At 40.4% G+C, this 17,584-nt stretch overlaps 1 protein-coding gene across 4 annotated transcripts in view; it reads right to left on the bottom strand.

The window, feature by feature from the left end:
- Positions 1 to 17,584, bottom strand: part of Frs2 (fibroblast growth factor receptor substrate 2) — a 154,604-nt gene that overhangs the window by 77,676 nt on the left and 59,344 nt on the right. The window lies entirely within an intron of this gene.

The raw sequence follows: 17,584 nt of genomic DNA, 5'->3' as shown, positions 1-17,584 counted from the left end.
CAGTGGTGAAAGGCCTTAGTACATCCATACTTTCTTTCTTTCTTTTTCTCTCCCTCTCTCTCTCTCTCTCTCTCTCTCTCTCTCTCTGTAGTAAATTAAAAAATGTTGATTTTTGTAAGATAGGGTCTCACTCTAGCCCAATGTGACCTTACTTACCCCACTTACTTACTCTTACTCTAGCCCACGCTGAACTTACTCTGTAGTTCCTGACTGGCCTCAAACTCACAGCAATTCTCCTACCTCTGCCTCCTGAGTGCCGAGATTGTAGGTGTGTGCCACCACACCAAGCAAATAAAATAATTTAAAAAAAAGAAAAAAAGAAAAGAATAAGGGCACTGGAGAAACAGCTTAGCAGTTAAGGCATTTGCCTGCAAAGCTGAAGGACCCAGGTTCTATTCCCAGGATCCACCTAAGCCAGATGCACAAGGTGGCACATGCAGCTGGAGTTCCTTTACAGTGGCTGAAGGTCCTGGTATGCCCATTCTCTCTCTCTCTCTTTCTACCTTTTCTCTCTCAAATAAATAAAAATATTTTAAAAAGAAGAATGGGGGGCTGGAGAGATAGATGGCTTAGTGGTCAAGGCATTTACCTGCAAAGCCAAAGGATCCCAGTTCAATTCTCCATGTAAGAGACACACACAGATATAAATAAGTATCATCACAACCTGTGGCCTTACTGATTTTCATGAATTACAATGCAATACCCAAAATATACATGCCTCAACATCTTGTTTTCAACTTGATAGTTTAACAAAAGACCTACTTCTCATTTGCAACCTGCTATTTAGGTACAGTTTAAATTAGAAGCATAAATGTCATAATGAATGTATTAGCCTAAAAGACATAGTGCCAATAACATAGATCTAAAAATCTATTTTATACACTTTGCACCGTACCAAACACAAAACCATAAACGAACAGTTCTTGAATCAAAATTCATATCCTAAACAAGATCAGATGAAGTCAGAATAAAAGGCACAGTATAGCCAGGCATGGTGGCGCACGCCTTTAATCCCAGCACTTGGGAGGCAGAGGATCGCCACGAGTTCAAGGCCACCCTGAGACTACAGAGTTAATTCCAGGTCAGCCTGGACCAGAGTGAGACCCTACCTCAAAAAAAAAAAAAAAAAAAAGCACAGTATGAAGCCAGGCATAGTGGCACACACCTTTAATCCCAGCCCTCAGGAGATTGAGGTAATAGGATTGCTATGAGTTCAAGGCCATCCTGAGACTACATAGTGAATTCCAGGTCAGCCTGGGCTAGAGTGAAATCCTACCTCCAAAAAAAAGGAGGAAGCTGGAAGAGAGATAGTTTAGCAGTTGAGGCACTTGCCTGCAAAGCCAAAGAACCCAGAACCCACATAAGCAAAATGCACAAGGGGGCACACATATCTGGAATTCATTTGCAGTGGCTGGAGGTCCTTATGTGCCCATTCTCTCCCTCCTTTCCTCCCCTCCTCTATTCTCTCTCTACCTCTCTCCAAAAAAACTATTTTTAAAAAACAAATGTTAAGGGGGTGGAGAGATGGCTTAGTGGTTAAGGTGTTTGCCTGCAAAGCCAAAGGACCTTGGTTCAATTCCTCAGGACCCACATAAGCCAGATGCACAAGGGGATGAATGCGTCTAGAGTTCATTTGCAGTGGCTGGAAGCCCTGGCACGCCCCATTCTCACTCTCCTTCTCTGTGCATCTTCTCCTCTTTCAAATAAATAAATAAAAATAAAGTAAAAAATAAGTGTTAAAGAAGGCATTCAATTTATTAAATGTTATAAAAAATTGCTACTTATTACACAGGTACAAATATATAAGATAACATTATTATAAAGCACTTTTTGGTAGCATAGAAAAATCTGCAAGACAGACCTGTTGTAAAGCAATAATGAGATCATGGCTTATTAAGAAATACTCAAGCTTGGATGTCATTGTAGAAAATATGAAAGTTTGTCTTTATGATTTTCTTCCTTGAACCAAGTTGGATACTGACCAAGTTAAATATCAGCTCCTGTTTATTACTTCTAGGTATCACACAATCTTTTAGTTTTAAACTAAAAACGCATGTCTGTCTAAAATGTAAACTGGTACAGAAATAAGACTTAGTGTTTACACAGGGAAAGACATTGATTCAAAACATCTAAAAGGCTGGAGAGATGGCTCAGTGGTTAAGGCACTTACTTGCAGAATCTAAAGACCCAAGTTTGATTCCCCAGTACCCACGTAAAGTCATATGCACAAAGTGGCACATGGATCTGGAGTTCATTTGTAGAAAGGCTAGAGGCCCTGGCGGGCCCATTCTCTCTATCTCTCTTCTCTCTGCCTGCAGATAAATAAATAAATACATGTTTTTAAAATGCCTGTCTCAAACAAAGTAAAGGAAAGCCATCAATTTATAAGTTTCTTTAAAATTTCTAAATACATTTCTATGCCATATACAAGATCTAAATAAACTTAGTGGACTAACACACTTACAGATTCTGAACTAAATATAGCAGAAAAATAATTGTAAGAGCCAGTTGAACACAGTGGTTCTGAACACAAGCAATTACAGTTCCGAGGGCATCACAACTCTGCTATGACTAGCTGTGATCTTGGGCAAGTTACTTTACTTTCTCCCACCCTATTTCTTCACCTCCAAAATGATTAAGGTTGTTTTAAGAACAACATAGGATCATGCTTATAGAACACTTAGTATTGTACCTGGCACAAAACAGCTCAACAAATATCCAACACATTAAGTACAGTGAATCTTTATTATATGCTTGTGCTTTCTCTACCTTATTAGTTTAGAAGGCCAAACACTTTTCTATATCTTAACTGAGAATTCACTCACCTTATGATTTCAAAAGGTTAAAAACTTTTCCACATTGCCTATACGTCTAAAATATGTGTTTTGCTAAATGTTACAAACCTAGAGTAGGAATGGGCAACAAGCAAGCAAGAGATGAGCGTTCCCATATTAACAGCAGAGCAAACACAAGGTCAAGTCTGGGGCAGAGGGGACAGCATCTACGAGTCACCCAGAGCCAGCAGTGTCACTGGGGCAGGCTGTGGCGTCTGTCTGTCTCTGTACATGCACTGGCATCCTCAGAGAGCTCACTGTGCAATGTGATGCTGGGCACTGTTTTAGGCTGCTCAGCCCTGATTTTGATTCTCTAACTTTCACAAAAATTTGATGAGCATTTTGTCCTACCCAATAGCCTTTAAAACTTGATAATATGCTTAAATTGGCTTTTTCTATCTCCGGATATTCTGACATATCAGGTGGGGTTAACATATTTGCACCTGCCCTAGCTCCACCCGGGGTGGGGGAGACTATCTTCAATTTCTCAAAACAAACACAAAAAAGTTATTGTCCACATTTAACCTATGTCCCATCCTTGTCCCCGTCCCCCCGCCCCCTTGAGGAGTCTCACTCTGTTGCTCCAGGCTAGCCTCCAATTCATAGCAATCCTCCTATCTCTGCCTCCCGAGTGCTGGAATTAACGGCATGTACCATCACACTGGGCTTATCTTCAGAATTCCGGAAACCTTATTTCTATAAGTTATATTTTTTCAAATTTATTTATTTATATTTACAAGCAGAGAAGAGAAAAAATATATGAATGGGCGTGTCAGGGCCTCTTGCCATTGCGAACAAACTCCAAATGCATGTACCACTTTGTGCATCTGGCTTTACATAGGCACTGGGGGAAATCAAACTCAGGTCCTTAGGCTTTGCAAGTGCTTTAACTGCTGAGCCATCTGGCCAGCCCTAAATATTTTCCTGCTTTAGAAAGTGATTTATTTCTAAAGAACACTATCAAGAAGTGATGATGGGGCTGAAGGGATGGCTCAGCAGTTAAGGTGTTATCCTACAAAGCCAAAGGACCCAGGTTCAACTCCCCAGGACCCATATAAGCCAGATGCACAAGGGGACGCATGCATCCGGAATTTGTTTGCAATGGCTAGAAGTCCTGGCGCACCCATTCTCTCTTTCGCCCCCCCTTTCTCTAATAAATGAATATAAAATAAAATAAAAAATTTAAGCCAGGTGTGGTAGTGCAGGCCTTATAAAAAGTGATGATGATACAGGGGAAAAAGAACTAGTAGAAATTATTCCAAGCCAGGCGTGGTGGTACACTCCTTTAGTCCCAGTACTTGGGAGGCAGAGGTAAGAGGATCGCAGTGCGTTCAAGGCCACTCTGAGACTAATTCCAGGTCAGACTGAACTACAGTGAACCCCTAACTGGAAAAAAATTAAAAAAAGAAGAGGGGAGGGGAGGGGAGGGGAGGAGATGAGATCATGTCTGACACTACACCATGAATCCCCAAGCAGCTTTCTCCCTAGCATGAGCTTTTCACCTGATGGTCTACAGCCAAAGAGACACCTGTGTTCACAAGCCATTAAAATCAAAAATTTACAAGTATCAAAGGATATATTAAATTTTTTCAAAAGAAGGTATGTATATATGTAATATGTATATAGTATGTTCCTTTTGTTTTAATAAATAATAAAATAGCTACACAGAAAACTAATTCATCCTGTTGAACAGTGCACAGTAGTCAGTGCCCAACTGTCACATATGTTAATTCACATTCTTCTTCCACATTTTTCTCTATGTCTCTACTGTATTTCAGTAATGCTTTTTCCAGTGTCCAAAATGTCCAAGCACAGGTCATAAAGCATAGACACACAGTTTGTGTGGCATGTGAAAACCAGAAGCCAAAATCCTCAAGAGTCAGTTGGTATACAGAGTCAGCCTTTATCTCTGGCTTCAGTTCTCTGTGGTCAAGCATGGTTAGAAAATATTAAACGAGCTGGGCATGGTGGGGCACGCCTTTAATCCCAGCACTTGGGAGGCTGAAAAAGGAGGATTGTTGAACTTGAGGCTACCCTGAGACTACATAGTGAATTCTAGTCCAGCCTGGGCTAGAGAAAGACCCCAAAAAGAGAGAGAGAAAACTATTCAATGAAAAACAAACAAGTTAACAATTTCAGATTCCCCCCTTTTGAGAAGGGGTGCTATATTGACCCCAGGGAACCCTACATGGTAAGCTCACATTCTCCCACTGAATTATATATCCTCAGCCTAACAATTTATGTTTTAAATTGTGTAGCGACTGAAGTAGTGTGATGACATTTTGCATCATCATGTCCTATCCCACGCAGGGCAGGGATCATCCCTTGGTACAGTATACCCCCTACTGGACACATTACCCCACCATTACTTACTTTGCAGTGGTCTTAGTTATAAGGCCTTACTTTACTTAAGAGCCCCAAAGCTCATGTAGTGATGTCGGCATTTTTATTAGAGTATACTGACCTAATTGTCCTATTTTATTATTGCTTTGAATTTTTACTATGCCTAATTTATAAATTAAAGGTTTTAAATATCATTATTTGCAAACAGAAATATAGAGAGGACAGAGAATGGATGTGCCAGGGCTTCTAGCCACTGCAAACAAAATCCAAAATCTGGCTTTGCATGGATACTGGGGAATCGAACCTGGATCATTAGATTTTGAAGGAAAGCACCTTAACTGCTAATCCTATTTCTTTCTCTCCCTCTCTCTCTTATAAATAAAAATATTAAAAACAGATGAGTGGAAGTGGGTCATGAAGTGCACATTGTTCCCTCTACTGGAAGCAATGAGGCCACTGTAGAATGGACTATGGTTTGCAGTGGGGACCCAAAGATGTTTTGGATATTCAAAGACTGTACAAGGGTTACCACAGAGCACTGTTGGCTCAGGATGGAACTTTTCTCCTGGCTACTCAGCTCAGATAGAGGTATGGGAAATGGAAATCCAACAACTGTCTTCACTGGTTATGGATGTCAGACTTGAACTGCAGATGTGTGATATATACCTGATGGTTACTGATTTTACATTGGCCCAGTCTCTCCAGGTTAAGCCTTATAGCAATGGAAATGTTTACTCTGAGGCATTATATGTTGGAATTATGTAACTTGTTTTGACTTTACAGGACTCATAGTTAAAGTTGGCAAAGACTATGGGGACCTTTGAAGTTTAACTAAATACAATTTGCAATATGAGATGGTATAAGCCTACAGAACCCAGAGGAGAAATGTGGTAGTTTCAATGTATGTCGCCCCCCCCCCCCCAGACTGAGGTGTTTTATTAAACTTGTAACTTGGGTCTTCAGCCGCCAGGCTAAGGAGGTGTCAGTGGGGGAGATCCTGGGGTCCAGCCCAAAGATGTGTTTGTGAGTAGACCTGAATTCCAAAGGTGTGCAGAGAGGTGTGAGCTCTGGGAATACTGATTGCTACAGATTTGTTTTTGCTGCTTTTAGAGCTTGCTGGCTAGTAGTAGTCTCTCTCTGCTTGGATTTATGAATGGGAGTCAGCTTCTGCCACAGAGGGAACTTCCCCTGGATCTGTAAGCTGAAATAAACCTCTTCCTCCCATCAACTGTACCTGGTTCTGATGTTCATCACAGCAATAAGACTCTGTCCACAACAAGCAGTAACAGTAACCCTACATAAGGCACTCAGAAGTATAAAGAAAACCTCAACTGCATTTTTACAATTACACTTTTATAGAAGATTTTTATTGTTTTAAAAAATTATTATTTATTTATTTGAGAGAGAGAGAGACAGAGGCGGAAGGGAAGGTGGAAATGCGTACGTTAGGGCCTTTAGTCACTGCCAATAAACTCCAGACACATGTGCCACCTTATGCATCTGGCTTACGTGAGTCAAACCTGAGTTCTAAGGCTTCACAGAGAAGTGTCTTAAATGCTAAGCCATCTCTCCAGCCCCTACAGAAGTTTTTTGTGAGTCTCTTCCAAAATCATTCCTCACAGAGAAGCCAGTTCTCATTATAAAAATGCTGACAGAAAGACAAACTGTCTTAGCATCATCTCGGGTATAGGAAGGAGAGAAGGAAAGGGGTTGAGGCGGGGCTAGACAATCAAACCCCTATAAACATAATGGGAACAGGTAGAAAAGGAGTCCATTTGTCTAGCTTACTTTTAAGTGAATGTGGCTAAAAACTTCCTTTTTGGTATACCTGTAATTTCTTTAAAATTCTTACAGGAACCCTAAATTTTAAAAAATAATAATAAGCAAAAGGAACAGGATAGACTTTCAGAAGATGACTGACCTTGACTTCTGCCTGAAACCTTATATTTAAAAATTTAAGGAGGGCTTGAGTATGATTAAGTGCTTGTACAGCATGAACATAGCCCTGGGTTTGATCTCCAGCACTGCATAAACTAGGCCTAGTGGTGCATGCCTATAATCTCAGCACTTGGGAGCTGAAAGCAGGTAGATCAGAAGTTCAAAGCTTTCCCCAACTACATAGAAAATTAGAGGCTACCTTGATATATGAGACTGTCTCAAGAAAAAAAAAACAAAAACAAAACAGTTAAAGGAGACTTTACTATATGTGCTACCAAAGCAAGCACTAATGGAGACTTCAGCAGTATTATTAAAATAGTAACGACGGGGCTGGAGAGATGGCGCAGCGGTTAAGATGCTTTCCTGAAAAGCCAGACAGCCTGGGTTAGATTCCTCAGTACCCACATAAAGCCAGATGCACAAAGTAGCACATATCTAGAGTTCATTTGCAGTGGCTGGAGGCCCTGGCATGTGGCATGCACTCTCCCCCGCATCTTGCCAATAAATAATTTATTTTAAAAAGCTGTAAGGATAAAGAGAAGCAATAAAGCAGCAAATGAAACATCAACATTTGGGAAGATAGAAAGGGCAAAGACAAGAAAGTGGGATTCTAAATGTTAGATGAAGAGTCATCCCAAAGCAAGGTGACACGATCAAAGACAGAAGTAAGGATATGGTTGGTAGAAGACAGAGAAAGGGGAAAAGAAGTTACATTGTGTAATGAGCATAATTTCAGCTTGGGATGATGACAATGTTCTGAAGATAGATAGCAGTAATGGGTGCTAAATGCACTTAACTGTGAATTTTAAATTACTTAAAGTAAATGCTGTGTTAATGTATTTAACTACAATTAAAAAATAACAACAATAAGGAATGGCAGCAACATGCTAGCTCATGGAGAAATTCAGGTATTGAGGCACAAATAAAGAAAAAAACACAGGTAGGGACTGAACAGATGACTGGTTGAAAAGTCATATACATAATATCACAAAACACACACACACACACACACACACACACACACACACACCCCTCTCTCTCCCCTCTGTATCCTTGGTGAGTGTGAAGATTCCCTACCTGAAAAATGGCACTAGAAACTCTGATCTTAAAAACCCATGTCATGGGCTGGAGGAATGGCTTAGTGGTTAAGGCACTTGCCTGCAAAGCCAAAGGACCTCAGTTCAATTCTGCAAGACCAGATACACAAGGGGGCGCATGTATCTGGAATGTGCAGCAGCTGGCTGCACTGACATGCCCATTCATATTCTCTCTCTCTCCCTTCTCCCTCCCTCTCAAGTAAATAAATAAAAGTAAGATATTAAAAAGAAGAACCCAAGCCACAACTGAATCAAGACAAAATGCCAAACTGACAAATAGGAAAATTCTAATAAGGATGCAGAAAGCTTTGTTGTCTCAGAAGAAAATGGAAACAACAGGTTATCTGATGTGTCAAACCACATCAAAAGGTGATTCAGATTTGGCAAGTAATTGCAAATATACTAATAATAGGTACAAAGTACAAAAATAAACTAACATTGGTAAATAATAAGTTGAACAAGAAAGGCAATGCAACCATATTGAATCTTGAGGCTAACCATAAAAAACAATCAATTCCATGCTCATAATAATATAAATAGTAAATAATGTAACCCCCAAAATCTGAGAAAGGATGTATAAATGTGTATAGCCAGTGGAGAGATCACTAATCCTCATATATGTGGATAGTTATAAAAGTTCATCTATTTTCATTCTTACTCTGAATAATATGTATGTGGATAGTTATAAAACTACATGTATATTACCTCTCACTACTAATAATGTGTATGTAGATATTGTTACAAAAGTTCATATATTTTAGATAGGTGTGGTGGTACATGCTTTTAGTCCCAGCACTTGGGAGGCAGAGGTAGGAGGATCGCCATGAGTTCGAGGCCACCCTGAGACTCCACAGTGAATTCCAGGTCAGCCTGAGCTACAGTGAGAACCCTACCTTGGGAAGAAAAAAAAAAGTAGCTCATATATTTTGCTTCTTACACTTAATAACATATATGTGGATATTGTAAAAAATTCATGTTATTTGCAACTCTTAGGTCAAATCCAAACCTTGAAAATTTGAATGACTAGCATTCTTTTTATTTTAATTATTCATTTATTTATTGTGAGAGTGCATGTGCCCATCAGGGTCTTTTACAAACAAATGCCTAGTGGGTGGCTGAGGAACTGAACTGGGGCCATCATGCTTTGCAAGCATCTTTAACTGCTGAGACATCTCTCCAGACCCATAATTAGCACTCTTAAGCACCAGTGGTAGTAGAGTTGAACTTTTATTTAAGTCTGAATGTCAAATGATACAAATGGTCAAATTCAAAGGTCTCCTCATGGAAAAAACATATGAAGTACTAAATAGACAAAAGAAAACAGGAAATAATCTTATCTGCAAGAACTGTAGTAACATGCAACTTTTCAAAGTCACATTTTGTGGGCACAAATTCACAAACTAAATATAATCTAATTAACATACTTCTACACAGTCTAAACCAAGGACCTGATTCCAGAAAAAGAAAATGCTTCAAAACACAAAATTAAGACCAAAAGCTGCATCAGAATCTATTTTATTTTTTAAAAAAACTAATGAAGCTTTTTTCATATAAAGATAAAAATTGAGCCTTAACTATTTTACTTATTTGAAACAGAAAGAGAGGGTGTGTGTATGTGTATGTGAGTATGGGTGCACCAGGACCTCCTGCCACTGTAAATGAACTCCAGATGCATGTGCCACTCACTTTATGCATTTGGTTTTATGTGGGTAGTACTGGGGAACTGAACCCAGGCTATCAGGCTTTACAAGCAAGCACCTTTATTGGTTACCTTTTGAAGCAGCAGTAGGGAAAAAGTTTGGAATGTGGGCATAAGAAAGCCAAAGACAACACCCTCCAGTCCACTAAAACAGTGCAGCTTTAAAGCAAAGTTATCTAGAGTAGAAGGCCAGAGTCTTAATCTAGGTCTGCCATCTGACTTCTTCTTTTTTTTTTTTAATATTTTATTTTATTTTATTTATTTATTTGAGAGAGACAGACACAGAGAGAAAGACAGGTAGAGGGAGAGAGAGAGAATGGGCGCGCCAGGGCTTCCAGCCACTGCAAACGAACTCCAGACGCGTGCGCCCCCTTGTGCATCTGGCTAACGTGGGACCTGGGGAACTGAGCCTCGAACCGGGGTCCTTAGGCTTCACAGGCAAGCGCTTAACCGCTAAGCCATCTCTCTAGCCCCTGACTTCTTTTTATTTGGAGTTTTTTTGTTTGTTTGGTTGGTTGGCTGGTTGGCTTTGTTTTGTGAAGTAGGGTCTCTAGTCCAGGTTGACCTGGAACTCACTTACCTCTGCTGGGATTAAAGGCTTACTTGATTATCTGAGTGATCTTCCTTACTTAATATTTCAAATTAACTACATTTAGCCTCCTAATAAAAGTATTTTAACTTAGCAGCTGATGAAAATGAAGAAGGAATCAGTAGTGGTGGTAGCAACTAACAGAAGTTGTACAAAGGGAGGCATGAAGTAATGGTGGTAATAGTGACTGCAAAACTGGTAACACTGGAAAAAAGCTCCAATATTGAAAGCTTTCTATGATTCTAATAATGACCAAAAGGAAAGAATATGCATTGCTCTGCAAATGCTTGAAAGTATGTCAGCAGCCAGGCGTGGTGGCACACACCTTTAATACCAGCACTCTGGAGGCAGAGGTAGGAGGCCATCCTGAGATTACACCGTGAATTCCAGGTCAGCCCAGACTACAGTGAGACCCTACCTGCGGGGGGGGGGGGGGGGGGGGAGTATGTCAGCAATTGCTCAATGCACTCTACAGTTTGGTTAATACCCTTCATGACACTGGTACACATAGTATGCCTGATAGACAAAGATACAAAGATTGTGTCTCTTAAGTTACATGGCTAGGTGAGTAACGAAACAAGATACAAGTAGCCTGACCTCAAAATCCATATATATATCTACACACACACACACACACACACACACACACACACACACACACACACATATATGTCAGAACTTCCCAAATTTATCAGCACACTTATACTTGTAGTACTATTTTAAAATGTTGAACAAACTGGAGAAACTACTAAAAGTTGATTAAAATTTTATGAAAGATTTAAGGTCAAACCAATCCACGTTATAGAAACCAATTAAAAAGCAAAATCAACTAGATGTGGTGGCGCACGCTTTTAATCCCAACACTGGGCAGGCAGAGGTAGGAGGACTGCCATGAGTTCAAGGCCACAGTGAGACTACAGAGTGATTTCCAGGTCAGCCTGAGCTAGAATAAGACCCTACCTTGAGGAGGGGGGGGGGGAGCAAAATCATGGGCTAGAGAGATGGCTTGGTGGTTAATGCGCTTGCTTGAAAAACCTAAGGGCCCATGCTCAACTGCCCAGAACCCACGTAAACCACCAGGTGACATAGGCACAAAAGACGGCACATGCATCTGGAGTTCATGTGCAGTGGCTAGAGGCCTTGGCACACCCTTCTTTCCTTCCTCCCTTCCTCCCTTCCTTCCTTCCTTTCTACCTACCTACCTACCTATCATCTATCTGCCTCTTTCTCTCTCAAAAAGAAAAAAAAATTTAAAAGAAGCAAAATCAAAGCCAGGTGTGGTGGCACATGCTTTTAATCCCAGCACTCAGAAGGCAGAAGTGGGAGGATCACTGTCAGTTTGAGGCCAACCTGAGACTACATAGTGAATTCTAGATCAGCCTGTGTAAAACAAGGCCACACCTTGAAAAACCTGAAAAAGAAAAAAGCAAATGGACACTTTAGGGATATAGGGAAGAAGAAAAAAAAAAGCCCTACCAGACTTCTACAACTCTTAAACAAGATAATAAACTAAGGGCTGGAAAGATGGCTTAGAGGTTAAGGCACCTATCTTTGAAGCTGAAGGACCCAGGTTCAATTCCCTAGTACTCACATAAACCAGATGCACAAAGTAGTATATGCCTCTGGAGTTCATTTGCAGTGGCAGGAAGCCCTTATGTGCTCCTTCCTTCTTCCTCTCTCTCTCTCAACAAAATATTTAAAAACAAGTGTGGAATTAAGGCTAGTTGTTCCCTTATTTCCATTAGGGTCCACTTTGAGGAAGGAAAGGGAAAGAGGGACAGAAGGACTGAGTGAGTTCTTTTTTAATCCCAACAGTTGGTAGGGGAAGGCTCCAGATTTCAACACTGCCTAATAAGAACCTGTCCTCAAACCAAAACCAAATATACACATCTCACTTTTCAGATTGGCTATCACAGTTTAATAGTACTTGTATCCAAGCTCTTAGGTAGCTACCCAACGCTACATCAAAATGTTTATTGAGCTGGGCGCAGTGGCACATGCTTTTAATCCCAGCACACGTGAGGCCGAGGTAGGAGGATCACTGTGAGTTTGAGGCCACCCTGAGACTACATAGTGAATTTCCAGGTCAGCCTGTGCTAGAGTGAGGCCTTACTTTGGAATAAAACAAAAAGTGGGGGAGGGGCGCTGTTGACAGAGTTCAGTTGGTAGAGCACTGTAAGGCTCTGAGTTCTATTCCTGGCACCATTAAAAAAATTATTTTGCTGGGCATATTAGCATGCTTCTTTAATCCCAGCTCTTGGAAGGTAGAGGTAGGAGGAGGCCAGCCTGGGACTACAGAGTAAATTCCAGGACAGCCTGGACTAAAGTGAGACCCTACCTTAAAATAAAACAAAAAATTATTTGCAGCATGCTTAATACATCAATAATGGGATGGTGTTATTTTTTTAAGCTGCATTTAGGGCATTATTATTTCCTTAAAATACTTTTTTAAATTTTATTTATTTATTTATTTGAGGGAAGGAGAGAAAGAAGCATATAGAAAGAATGGGAACAGCAAGACCTCTAGCCACTGCAAAAAACACCCAGATGCATGTGCCACCTTGTGCATCTGCCTTACATGGGTACTGGGGATTTGAACCTGGGTCCTTTGGCTTTGCCAGCAAGCGCCTTAAGCCCTCTTTTAAATGTATATATGTGCGTGTGTGTGTGTATGAATTTTTTTTTGTTTGTTTTGTTTTTTGAAGTAGAGTCTCACTCTGGTCCAGGCTGCCCTGGAATTAACTCTGTAGTCTCAAGGTGGCCTCGAACTCATGGTGCTCCTCCTCTGTCTCCCGAGTGCTGGGATTGAAGGCATGTGCCATAACACCCGGCTAAATTTTTTTAAATTTTTTAATTTTATTTATTTATTTATTAGAGACAGGAGAGGGAGAGAAAGAGAATGGGCACACCAGAGCCTCTAGCCACTGCAAACAAGCTCCAGACACATGCATCACCATGTGTATCTGGCTTATCACCATGTGCATCTGGCTTATGTGGGACCTGGAGAATTAAACCAGGGTCCTTAGGCTTCGCAGGCATATATCGTAACTGCTAAGCCATCTCTCTAGCCCTCTTTTAAATATTTTTATTGATTTATTTACAAGCAGAGAAAGATAGAAAAGATAGAAGAGAGAGAATGGGCATGCCAGGGCCTTCAACGGACTCCAGCTGCACACGCCTCTTTGTGCATCTGGCTTTATATGGGTACTAGGGAACTGAACTCCAGCACATAAGCTTTGCAAGCAAATGCCTTAACCACTGAGCAATTTCTCCAGCCTTGGAATGGTGTTTTAATAAACAATATGGTGATGAACTCTAACATCAAACTGATTAGATGGAGAAATTTCAGTTAATACAACCAATCAAGTCATCACCTTTCCATTACAACCACATACTTAAAGTGCAAAATTTTTATATGCTTTAAAAAGGTTTACACTAGAATAATCTCCATAAACCAAGAGCCTACAGAGTAAATGAACCACCATGACATGTAGGTTCTTTGTTGTGCTAAATTAAGTATTGTTCAATATGAGTTTAAAGTCCCTAATTCAAAAGAGATATATTAACAATTATGTCTACTGTATATATTAGGAGATGTCAGACAGGCACTTTCAAGAGCAGATGTCAAGAAATAGCAAACTATCTGAACTGTAAAACTACCTAAAGTATAATACATCTTTTCTGCCAGAAACAATTACTTCTATATCAGTTCCTAACTTAAACATGGTATATTGCAAAATGATTGGTTGGTTATGAGTCACAAGTGCCTTTTTGCTACACAGAATCACTGTTACAGTGGTTAGGTTAAAAACACTGTGCCTTTATAGCTAGGCATGGTGGCACATGCCTTTATATCCCAGCACTTGGGGGGCAGAGGTAAAAGGATCCCTGTGAGTTCAAGGCCACCCTGAGACTACAAAGGGAATTCTAGGTCAGTTTGGTCTAACGTGAAACCCTACCGTGAAAAAAAAAAAAACTGAATACATAAACAAAATGCTGTGACTTCAGTTATGTTTCTTGTTTGTGTACCACCAAGCCTGGCTAACAGCTCTTTTTCAATTGTAAAAGGGTCTGTTTTAAATTGAGGTAAGAGCCAGCACTTGCCTTTAATACCAGCACTTGGGAGGCTAAGGTAGGAGGATCACCATTAGTTTGAGGCCACCCTGAGACTACACAGTGAATTCCAGGTCAGCCTGGGCTACAGGGAGACACTGCCTCAAAAAAAAAAAAAACTGCCGGGCGTGGTGGCTCACGCCTTTAATCCCAGCACTCGGGAAGCAGAGGCAGGAGGATCACTGTGAGTTCGAGGCCACCCTGAGACTACAGAGTGATTTCCAGGTCAGTCTGGGCTTCAGTGAGACCCTACCTCAAAAAAAAAAGAAAAGAACAGAACAGAACAGAACAGAACAGAGAAGAGAAGAGAAGAGAAGAGAAGAGAAGAGAAGAGAAGAGAAGAGAAGAGAAGAGAAGAGAAGAGAAGAGAAGAGAAGAGAAGAGAAGAGAAGAAAAGAAAAGAAAAGAAAAGAAAAGAAAAGAAAAGAAAAGAAAAGAAAAGAAAAGAAAAACCTGCCGGGCATGGTGGTGGCTCATGCCTTTAATCCCAGCACTGGGGAGGCAGAAGTAGGAAGATCACCAAGAGGCCACCCTGAGACTACACAGTGAATTCTAGGTCAGCCTGCACTAGAGTTAGACCCTACCTAAAAAAAAAAAAGGGTTTTAGCTGGGCGTGGTAGAGCACGCCTTTAATCCCAGCACTTAAGAGGTAGAGGTAGAAGGGTTTCTGTGAGTTCAAGGTCACCCTGAGACTACATAGTGAACTCCAGGTCAGCCTGAGCTACAGTGACACCTTACCTAGGGGGAGGGGGAAAGTATTTTATAATTTAGAGAACAACATAGTATGGAGTAATTTGTAGAAAAATAAAATGACTTTATGACTATAAAATCAAAGAACTTTGAAAATATGCTTGGAATTTAGAGAATTTTTTTCAAAGATAGGGTCTTGCCAACATGCCCAGCAAAAAGGGTTATTTTAAGGACAGACAAAACACACAAGCGATTAATGCATTCATTCTGTTCACACAGCCATGTGAAGTAAAAAGAATTTTCTGTCTAATACTGGTTCATATATTTACATGTAACACAGATCCAAAACTCTGCATAACTATCAAAATCATTCCCTAGTCCCATCCAAATTTCTTCGAGGTAGGATCTGAAAGGGGTAAAATTCATGAGAAACAGCTCATGGGCTAGCAGTTAAAGGCACTTGCTTGCAAAGGCTGAAAGCCAAACAGTCCAGGGGTATTATTCCCCAGTACCCACGTAGTCAGATGCACAAAGTGGCACATGTTTATGAAGTTCATTTGCAGCAGCGGTAGGAGGTCCTGGCATGCCCATACTCACTGTCTGCCTCTTTCTCTCAAATAAATATTTTTAAGAAAGAGAAACAGCTCATATATAAAATGATAGCTGGGCTGGAGAGATGACTTAGTGGTTAAGGTGCTTGCTTGCAAAGCTAAAGGACCCAGGTGTGAATTCCCAAGACCCACATTAGCAAAAGGCACAAGGTGGCACAAGTGTCTAGAGTTTGTTTGCAGTGGCTGGAGGCCCTCTCTTTCAAATAAATAAATAATAAAATATTTAAAATGATAGTCTAATTTATGTTTATGCCTTTATCCATAAATTTCATTTATTAAATTATTATTACTAATGAGTCTTAACCATAAGAACATGGCCAAAAGAATGTTCAGAGGAAACAGAGCACAGCTCAGTGGTAGAACATGGGCTTAACATTAACATGGCCCTAGATTCAATCTACAGCACCAAGAAAAAAAAAAAAGAAAGAAAGAAAGAAAGAAAAAATATTTTAAGAGTAATGGTTCATATTCTAGACCTTGTTAAAACAGCAAGAAAGTTATCAATCTACACAGATCAATGTGAATTGGCAGAATCACCAGAGGGGCTGGAGAGATGTCTTAGACATTAAGGAGCTTGCCTTCAAACACTAAGGACCTAAGTTCAATTCTCCAGCATCCACCCACGTAAGCCGTCCAAGGTAGCACATGCATCAAGTTCATTTGCAGTGGCTAGAGACCCTGGCGCATCCATTCTCTCTCTTTCTCAAATAAATCAATTTTTTTAAAGCCAGAATCCAGGCACTTAATGTGTATAATATTATGTAGGATTGCGTTTCTTTTTCCTTCTGTTCTTGTCATCCTCCATTTATTGGTTAATTGTAGAGATAGGATTTTGTTATTAGCCCAGGCTGTCCTTGATTTCATGGTCCTCCTTCCTGAGCCTCAGGTATGCACCACCATGCCAACATGTTTTATTTTGTTTTGGTTTTGAGATAGGGTCTCATTGTAGCACAGGCTGACCTGAAAGTTACTCTGTGACCCAGACTGGCCTCAAACTCAGTAGCAATCCTTCTACTTTAGCCTTCCCCAGGTTTGAGATTACAAAGGTGAGCCACTATGCCTAGCTCAGGAATGCACACTGAAGTTCAAGCTACCACAAACTGTTCCCTGTGTTTTAAGTAGCATCTCACCCACCTCTGTAAGACTTCTACAACATGATCGCTCTCTTTTGGTTCTCATTTGACTCAATGCCTCTAGTCCCACAGTTCTTTTCATCTCCTCTGCCATGTACCTCAATATTCCTACAAGCACAGGACACATGCAATTTAGGGAGCAAGTATATAATAATCATCTCATGAAAAACTTAATAGCTTTCTAATCACTTGGGCTTCTAGTTATAAAATCTTGGTCTCTTCATTTACAAACTAATTTTTTAACTGTCTTTCTGTAACGGCACATGAGGAGGTCAGAGGACAACTTTCATGTGGATCCTTGCCTTCCATTCATTTGAGGCAGGGTCTCTTGTTTACTATCCCACTTGTGAACTCCCAGGAAACCACCTGTCTCTGTCTCCCTTCCGACTGTAAATGCACTGGAATCATACTAGAAAGAGGGAGAGAGGAAAGAGAGAGAGAAAGAAATGAAAGAAGGAAATAATGAATCTTGTAATAATCCTCTAAAAACCAAATTGTCAGAAACTACTGTGACCAGAACAATGGCTAAGTCAAAAC

Source organism: Jaculus jaculus, chromosome 6 (genome assembly GCF_020740685.1).
Source record: "Jaculus jaculus isolate mJacJac1 chromosome 6, mJacJac1.mat.Y.cur, whole genome shotgun sequence".
NCBI lineage: Eukaryota > Metazoa > Chordata > Mammalia > Rodentia > Dipodidae > Jaculus > Jaculus jaculus.
Note: the sequence above shows the minus strand (reverse complement) of the source record. Positions and strands in the feature narration are given on the sequence as shown.